Consider the following 10,487-nt stretch of genomic DNA (forward strand, 5'->3'; position numbering starts at 1 on the left):
CTATGAGTCGGGGCCGACTCGACGGCAAATAACAACAACAAAAACAACCATTTTCACATCTAAGGAGCATTCTTGGGTATATTTATTTTAAGTCTGACTTGTTCCTTCTTTTGACAGTCCACAGGTTTTCAGCATATTCAATATTTTTTTTTGCCAGCACTACAGTTTGAAATGAAAGGTGCACTGGCTAATTTTGATAAGTAGATTGCTAGATATTTCTTCCTGGTCTAACTTAGTCTGAAAACTGTGTGGTATGGGTTACCCTGCTGGTATGTGAAATACCAATGACATTCCTTCCAGCAACATAGAAACACATAAACAACCATAGTAGGACAAACTGGCAGACAGATGGCACATAGAACATTACAAAAAAAGGAAAACTGTAGACAAAACTCTCCCTTGAACATTGTTGTTATGAGGTGGTGTCAAGTCAGCTCCAATTCATAGTGACCCTAGGTACAACAGAACAAAACACTGCCTGGTCCTGCACCATCCTCACAGTCTTTGCTTTGCTTGGGCCCATCATTGCAGACACTGTGTCAATCCATCTTATTAAGGGTCTTCCTTTTCTTCACTGACCCTCTACTTTACCAAGCATGATCCTTCTCCAGGGCCTTGTCCCTTCTGACAACATAAGCAAAGTAGATGAGATGAAGTCTGACCATTCTTGCTTCCAAGGAGCATTTTGGCTGCACTTCTTCCAGGACAGATTTGTTTATTCTTCTGGCAATCCGTGGTATTTTCAGTATTCATTGCCAACACCACAGTTCAAAGGCATCAATTCTTCTTTTGTTTTCCTTATTCATTGTTCACCTTTCACATGCATATGAAGGCATTGAAAATACCATGGCATAGGTCAGTCTCACTTAAAGTGAATCTTTGTTTCTTAACGTATTAATAAGGTCTTTTGTATAAATAATAAACACATAACAAACACATACTCCTCTCAAGAGGTAGAGAATAAGTCTTTTATAAAAATTAATATCCATTCAAAATAAAAATTGTTTGCGAAGTAGGAAGAGAAGGAAATATCTGTCATCTAATAATGGTTGCATTATATAGGGCTGCTAACAAAGTACTAGAAAATGGAAGTTTAAAAGCAACACAAATGTATTCTCTCAGTTCTGAAAGCTGAAAGTCTGAAATCAGGCTGTTAGCAGAGTAATGCTCCCTGAAGTCTCCATGAGAAGAATCCTTCTTTGTCTCTCCAGCTTCCGTTGGTACCAGGCTATCCCTGACTTGTGGCAACATAGCTACAATCTCTGCCGCCATTTTGCAAGGCTGTCTTCCCTCTCCATTTCTTTGTCTTCACATGGTGTTTTCCTCTCTGTGTGTCTCTGGACCTTATCCTCTTCTTATAAAGTGGAAGCAAGACTGAGCAATCTACTTCTGTAAAGATTTACCACCATGGAAACTAGGCAAAAAGCCCACCCTAATAACCTCATCTAAACTTATATCTGTGAAGATGCAAATATGCTACTTCCAAATAAGATCATTAACAGGTAGTGGGTATTGGAGCTTGAACATAACTTTTTGGAGAACACAAAATTGGTGTTTCTTAGGGGGAAAAAATAGCCTAGTGCAAACTTTGTATTTCTTCATAAAATGGTAAACCATATATACTCCCTAACACAAAAAAATTTCTATTACCACCACTGTTAAAAAAAAAACAAACTCTTTTTTCACAAAATAACATGATTCTGTGTAAGAAGATCCAAAATAATCTACAGATATACTTAAAGATCAATACATGATTTTAACAAGCCCATTGAATACAAAGACAACATAAAAACTCACTTTCATTTCTATATACTAGCAATAGTTGTGAGGACTGCTATTGTAATTGTGAGGAGGATGTATGCTCTCAATACTCCGGACTCCAGACTACCCATACCTAACCAAACGAAACTTAACTCATTACTATAGAGTCAATTCCAACTGACAGCGACCCTACGGAATACATGAACAAGGAAGATTGAAGAATTGATGCATTTGAATTGTGGTGTTGGTTAAGAATATTGAAAGTAGACTTGAACAAACACTTCACCAAAGAAGATATACAAGCAGCCAACAAACACATGAGAAATTGCTCATGATCATTAATCGTTGTTGTTGTTGTTGTGTGCCATCGAGTCAGCCCTGACTCATAGTGACTCCTCTTTGGGTTTCCAAGGCAGTATCACTATGGGAGTAGATTGCCCAACCTTCCTTCTGAGGAGTGGCTGGTGGGTTTGAACCGCCAGCCTTCTAGTTTGCAGTCAAGTGCCTTAGGCACTATGCTACCAGAGCTCCCTTTTAATCACTAGAGAGATGCAAATCAAAACAACAATGAGATATCATCTCACCCCAGCAATAATAGCAAAGTTCAACAGATCAGATAGTAACAAATGCTGGCAGGGTTGTGGAGAGATTAGAACTCTTGTGCACTACTGGTGGGATTGTAAAATGGTAAAACCATTGTGGCAAACAGAATGGCATTTCCTTAAAAAACTGAAAATAGAAGTACCATTTGACCCAGCAATTCCATTACTAGGAATATATCCTAAAGAGGTGAGAGATAATGCACAAACAGACATATGTACACCAATGTTCATTGCAGCACAATTCACCATAGCAAAGAGATGGAAACAACTGAAATGCTCATCAACAGATGAGTGGATAACCAAATTATGATACATCCACACAATGGAATACTATGCCACATTAAAGAACAATGAGGGATACGCAAATCATCTCACAACGTGGATGAACCTGGAGGACATTATGCTGAGTGAAATAAGTCAATCGCAGAAGGACAAGTACTGTATGAACCCATTACTGTAAAAAGACAGAGAAGGATTTGCTTGGGAAAGGGAACTCACCTAGTAGGTTACCAGGATGAGGAGGGAATGGGAGGGAGTAATTTAGAGCTAGTTGGGGCTTACACACTGACATGGGTAGGGGGAGGGATATATGGGAAGGATATATTACCACCATGATGACACTGGGAAATGAGAGGACACCAAACTGTGCATATAAGAGATAGACGACAGATGCTAAAACCAACCAATATGTCCACAATACTACACTGCCAGTAACACCAAACACTAGGCTATACAGATAAACACATAAATACCTGAGATGATCAGACAGGGGTCAGTGAATAGAGGTATACTCTAGACCAAGGACAGACTCAGGGAAAAAAAAAAAAGAAAAGAAAAAAGAATATTGAAAGTACCATGGATTGCCTGAAGAATGAACAAATCTGTCTTGGAAGAAGTATAGTTCCTTAGATACTAGAATGGCCAGACTTCTTCATAAAGGTAATTAACTAATGTGTTATTAGCACAAGGATGGACAAATAGAGCAACAGAGGAGAATAGGCCATATGTATACAGTCACACATGCTTTGACAAAATCTCATTACAATACATTAAAGAAAAGATGGGAGTTTCATTAAATTGTGTTGAATCAATTGGATATTCATATTTGAAAAAAAAAAAAAAGGAGTCTGAATCCTACCTCACAACACTTAAAAAAAATCAATTGCAGATGGTTCTTGGATCTAAATAAACCAACCAAACAAACTTACTGCTGTGGAGACAATTCCAACTCATAGCTGCTCTATAAGACAAAGGAGAACTGCCCCAGAAAATTTCCAAGGCTGTAAATCTTTACAGGAGCAGACTGCCACATCTTTCTCCCATGAAATGACTGGTGGGTTTGAACCACTGACCTTTTGGTTAGCAAGTAAGCACTTAATTATTGCACCACTAGGACTCCTCTTTAAGTACTCTGGTGGCTTAGTGCCTAAGACTTTTGACTGCTAACCAGATGGCTGGTAGTTCGAATGCACCAGCCACTCCTCAGAAGGAACACTGGGCAATCTACTTCCATAGTGATACCGCCTTGGAAACCCAAGGAGGTGTCGCTATGACTCTGAACCAACTTGTTGGAAGTTTTTTTGTTGTTGTTGGATTTTTTTTGAGGGCATCTCTTGGGTCAAAATAAGAAAGGTAAAATGATGAAACTTCTAGAAGATAATATTGGAATATAATTTTCTTAAAATGCTCTTTTGATAGTTTTGAGGCCTTGGTTGGAGGTCAGTTTGTTCTCCTTTTGAGCAGCTGATTAACTTCACTCTCCAACCATTTTCCTTATAAAGCTCTCACACTACCAGGCCACTATTTAAAAAAAAAAAAAATTCCACAAAGTCAATTCTGACTTATGATGATCCCATGTGCTCCATCCAGAGCAGAATTGCTATATAGGGTTTTCTTGGCTCTAATCTTTATGAAAGCAGATCACCAGGACTTTCTTCCCTCATGCCACTGGGAGGGTTTAAGCCACCAACCTTTAGGTTAGTTGTTGTTGTTGTTATGTGCTGTCAAGTCAGACCTGACTCATAGCGACCCCTCCTTGGGTTTCTGAGGCAGTATCACTACAGAAGTAGATTGCCCAACCTTCCTTCCCAGGAGTGGCTGGTGGGTTTGAACCATCAGCCTTCTGGTTAGCAGTCAAGTGCCTTAGGCACTAAGCTACTAGAGTAGTCAAGCACAAACCATTTCCACTACTCAGGGACCCATAGCCCATTGTGCATCTGTCCTAATTGCCTGGGAGAAAGGTACCCGATAAGTAGAAATAATTCTTATGCTCCAAGAGCCTAAAGAATTGTTTAAAATGCCCAACCCCAGGGAACTTCAGAAACCTAGCTAGTTTTGCTCTGTGAGCCATACATAAGCCCTCTCTTAAAATTCTAACTGGTTGTTATCTTGTCTTTGGGTGCAGCCTATGTGCTGTGTCTCTCTGTCACTGCTAACTGTGAATATAATAAACAGACTTGCTTTTCATTGTCTCCTTGACTCCTTTCCCACACTGCATCTGACTTAACACACTATAAATCTAGTACAACAAATATAAGAGATTGTCATTTTTATGTTATTGTAGGCAAAGAAAGTATCTATCAATCAACTGGACTTCATTAAAATTTTAAAGCATTGTATTCATCCAAAGATATCATTAAAATAATGAAAAGGCAACTACAGAAGGTATTTTATATATATATATGCAATGTATGTATATGTGTTTATATAAGTGTGTGTTTGCATATATGTGTGTATATACATATATAGAGAAAGACATCATGCTTGATAAAGTAACAGGATTCACAAAAAAGTTGAAGACCCTTAACAAGGTGGATTGACACAGTGGCTATAAAAATGGGTCAAATAGCAGCAATTGTGATTGGCACAAGACCAGGCAGTGTTTCCGTTGTACGTGGGGGTCACTATGAGGTTGAAATGACTTGATAGCATCTAATAACAACCACCAAACCTACCAAACCCACTGCCATTGAGTTGATTCTGACTAATAGTGACCCTATAGGATAGGGTAGAATTGTCCCATAGAGTTTCCAAGGCTGCACACCTTTACAGGAGCAGCCTGCCTCAACTTTCTCTTGTGGAGAGACTGGTAGGTTCAAATCACTGACCTTTTGATTAGCAGCCAAATGCTTTAACTACTGCACTACCAGAGCTCCTCCACCACAACAATAAAAGCAAACAGAGGACTTGTATCCATATGCATAAAAGACTCCAACAAATCAGTAAGGAAATACAGATAGTTCAATGGCTGAAAATGGGCAAAATATTTAAATAGGTTATTTCTCAAAAGGGCTAATGTTTTTCTGAAAAGATGACTCAACATCATAAGTCTTTAGGTAAATCCATAAAATCTCAGTGAGATATCACTACATCTACCCAATTGGCTTTAAAATGGTTGAAAAACAACAATACCAGGAGTTGGCAAATATATGAGCAACTGAGTTACCATCCTATGTTGATAGATATATAAATTTGTACAGCCTCTTTTGAAAACTGTCAGTAATTACTAACACCAAATACAGTCATGCTATATAACCTAGCATTCTACTACTAGACATGTACTCGATAGTAAAATGTATAAATGTGTATCAAAAAACATACATGTACATACATGATCATACAGAATTATTCATGACATACAAAAATTGAAGAAAAAAAACCCTGAAACAGCTATCATCAGTAAAATAGGTACAAATTATGATATATTCACATAATGGGATAATATAATATATACAAACACTTATACTATATATAATATGGTGTTTGCACAACATCCAAATCACATAATGTCCCACTTCACATAATGTATTATGGATGCTAAGTGATGCATGCTTGCATGTAGAACACTCCTTCATCAGAATAATGCATGTTTTTCTCCAGCACACATGGATCATTTCCAGAATTGACCATATGCTAGGACACAAAACAAGCCCCAGCAAATTAAATAAAAAGATTGAAATCATACAAAGCATCTTCTCAGACCATAACAGTAGGAAGCTAGAAATCAACGACAGGAAAAATAAGGGAAAAAATAAATACATAAGAATTAAATAATTTTACTACTAAAAATTATTGGGTTATAGAAGAAATCAAATGTAAAATTGAAAAATTCTTAGAATCAAGCAAAAATGAAAACAAAACATATTAATAGCTTTGGGACACAGCAAAAGCAGTACTCAGAGGGAATATCACAGCAATAAATGCCTATGCCTATGCTAAAAAAGAAGATCCAAAATTAATAACTTAAACTGACAACTTGAACAATAGAAAAGGAAGAGCAAAATAAGTCTAAATTTACCGGGAAAAAAATGAGTAATAAAGATCAGGGCATAAATAAATGAAATAGAAAATAGAAAAACAATAGAAAGAATCAACAAAAACCAGAAAGCGGTTCTTGCAAAGGATAAATAAAGTAGACTGGAGGAGCTCTGGTAGCATAGTTGCTAAGACACTTGCCTGCTAACCAGATGGCTGGTGGTTTAAACCCACCAGCCACTCCTCGGAAGGAAGGTTGGGCAATCCTACTTCCGTAGTGATACTGCCTCGGAAACCCAAGGAGGGGTCGCTATGAGTTGGGTTTGACTTGACCGCACATAACAACAACAACAACAACAGCCATAAACTGACAAAAGGAAAACAAACAAACAGAAAGAGGCAAGTAACAAAACTAAGAAATAAAACTGGAGACCACAGATCCAGTTGAGATAGAAAGGATCATAATAGATTACTATGATAAATTGACCCCAACAAATTTGAAAACCTAGTTGACACAGACAAATTCCTAGAAATACACTACTTATCTAAAGTAACAGACATAGAAAATCTAAATAGACCCATTACAAAAGAAGAGATGAAAGATTTCAGAAAACTGTCAACAAAAAAATGTACAGGACTAGATGGCTACACTGAGAAGCTCTACCAAACATTCAGAGAAGAGTTGACACCAATTCTACTCAAACTCTTCAAAAATATAGAAGAGGAAGGAACATTCCCTAACTCCTTCTATGAAGCTAATATAACCTTGATACCTGAACCAGGCAAAGACATCACACACACAAAAAAGAAAATTACAGATCAGTATCCCTGATGAACACAGATGAAAACATTTTCAACAAAATTCTACCCAACAAAATTCAGCTATATATATATATATATATATATATATGAATCACACACCATGATCAAGTGGAATTCATACCAGGAATGAAGTGTAGTTCAATATTAGAAAATAAATCAATGTAATTCCCCACATAAATAAAACAAAGGAAAAGAACCAATGGTCATGTCAATCAATGCAAAAAAGTTTTTGGTAAAATTCAACACCCATGCCTGATAAAAACCCTCAGAAAATAGGAATTGAAGGGAAATTTCTCAATAATAAGGACATACATGCAAAACAAACAGCCAACATTAGACTGAGAAAATTCCCTTTGAGAATGAGACAAGGATGCCCATTATCATCATTCTTCTTCAATATTATACTGTACATCCTAACCAGAACAATAAGGCAAGAAAGAGAAATAAAAGGAATCCAAATTGGAAAGAAGTAAAACTATCTCTATTTGTACATGGCATGATCCTATACATAGAAGACCTTAAAGATTCCCCAAGAAAACTGCTGAAACTAAAATAAGAATTCAGCAACATTTCAGGGCACAAGAGCAATACACAAAATCAGTTGGATTCCTTTATACTAAGAGCAATTATTCCAAAAATGAAATCAAGAAAATAACACCATTTATAATATCTCCCCAAATCATAAGCTACCTAGGAATTAACCTAATCAGTGACATAAAAGATATATACAGTGAAAATTATAAAACAATGCTTACAAGAGACTAAAAGAGACCTACAAGAATAGAAAGACATCTAGTGCTCCTGGATTGGAAGTCAATACAGGGACAATGTCAATTCTGCCTAAAGTTATCCACAGATAAATTTAATCTCAATACAAATCCCAGCAACGTTCTTTACTGAAATGGAAAAACTGATGACCAAATTCATATGGAAAGGAAAGAAACCCCAAATAGTCAAAACAATACTGAAGAAGAACAAAGCAGGTGGCCTTATATTCCCCAATATCAAAACATATTCTACAGCTATTTTAATCAAAACAGTCTGGTACTGGTTCAGTGTTAGACACATAGAATGGTGGGACAGAATTGAGATCTCAGAAATAAATCCGCCATCTATGGACAATTGATTTTCAACAAGAGATCAAAATCTCTTCAATGGGGAGAAAACAGTCTTTAATAAATGGTGGTGGCAAAACTGGACATATACTTGCAGAAAAATGAAACAGGAACCATATGTCACATCATATACAAAAAATAAATCAAAATGGATCAAAGTTTTAAATGGTAAACCTAAAACTATAAAGTTCCTGGAAGGAAACTATGCCACCTAATCTTTTGTAAAAACTGGATAAGAAACATAGCAACTAACGAACGAATAGAAGACAAAACAGATAAAAGGAATCTCATAAAAAAAAATAGTGTATGTTCATCACAAGTCTTTATCAAAAGAGTAAAAGGACAACCTACAGATTGGGGAAAACAAATCTTTGGAAACAATATATCCATTAAGGGTAAATCTCTAAATATACAGAAAACTGTACACTGTAGTAACAAAAAGACAAACAGCCCAATTATAAAATGGCCAAAGTACATAAAAACCAAAAGGGAAGAACATACTCAACATTTTTCAAGCTGAAAGAACTGAGGAAATACTTTAAGCCTTGAGTTGTAGTAATGAAAGGTTCTATGGATATTATATTGAATGATGCAGGAAACATCAAAAAAAGATGGAAGAAATACAGAGTCACTGTACCAAAAAGAATTGCTCGATGTTTATCCATTTCGGGAGGTGGCATATGATCAAAAACCAATGGTATTGAAGGAAGAAGTTGAAGCGGCCCTGAAGGAATTGACAAAAAACAAGGCTTCAGGAATTGATGGAGGCAGGCACTCAGCTATGCCAGGAGATTTGGAAGACAGCTACCTAGACAATTGACTGGAAGAGATCCATATTTGTATCCAGTCCAAAGAAAAGTGATGTCACAGAATGTGAAAATTATCAAACAATATCATTAATATCACACACAAATAAAAATTTTGTTGTTAAGTGTGGTCAAGTCGTCTCTAACTCAATACAACCCTATGCACAGCAGAGTGAAACACCTCCTGGCCCTGTGCCAGCTCCGTGATCCCGACTATACTTGACCCCATCATGGCAGTCATCTCGAGGAAAGCTTTCTCCTTCTTTGTCAACCCTCCACTTTACCAAGCATGACATCCGTCTCCAGGGAATGGTCCCTTCTGACAACACGACCAAAGTGGAGTGTGAGATGAAGTGTGGTTTTTTTCATTTCAAAGGAGCATTCCACATGCACTTCCTCCAGGACAGATTTGTTAGTTTTACCTGTCCATAGTACTTTCATCATCCTTCTCCAGCACCACATTTCAAAAGCATTGTGATAGTTGAAGCTGTGTGTCAACTTGGCTGGACCCCAGTTCTTTGTGGTTGTTCCCATGATGGGATCAGATGGCTGTGTTCTGAGTGGCCAATCTGTTCAGGGGGAGTTTCCCTAGGGGTGTGGCCTGCTGCCAGGATACCCAGGGACATCCTGAGAAGAGAGAAATTCTTCTGTGGATTGGGATTCTGTTGTGCTGCCTACAACTGTCCGTGAGTGAGCAGTCTACCGTTCGGCCTGGAGATCTTGGATTCGTCATTTGTTGGAGTCAACAGCCAGTGTACTGGCTGCCAGCCTTGAGCTTCTCAGCCCCTGCACTTGCAGAAGCTAAGAAAAGCCTCCAGCCTGACGTTTGCTCCAGGGACTTTGGACTTGCTGGCTTTTATACGTTTGTGAGCCATTTTCCTAAGATAAATTTCTCTCCCTATATATATATATAAGCTTTGCTGTTTTTTTGTTTCTCTAGAGAACCCAGTCTAACACAAGCATCAATTCTTCTTCAGTCTTCTTTATTCATTGTCCAGCTCTCATATGCACTTGTTGTTGTTGTTATGTGCCGTGGAGTTGGACCCGACTCATAGTGACCCCTCCTTGGGTTTCTGAGGCAGTATCACTATGGAAGTAGATTGCCCCATCTTCCTTCCAAGGAGTGG

The sequence above is a fragment of the Orycteropus afer genome, unplaced genomic scaffold, assembly GCF_000298275.1.
Source record: "Orycteropus afer afer isolate SDZICR_OR568_19922 unplaced genomic scaffold, OryAfe1.0 scaffold00215, whole genome shotgun sequence".
NCBI lineage: Eukaryota > Metazoa > Chordata > Mammalia > Tubulidentata > Orycteropodidae > Orycteropus > Orycteropus afer.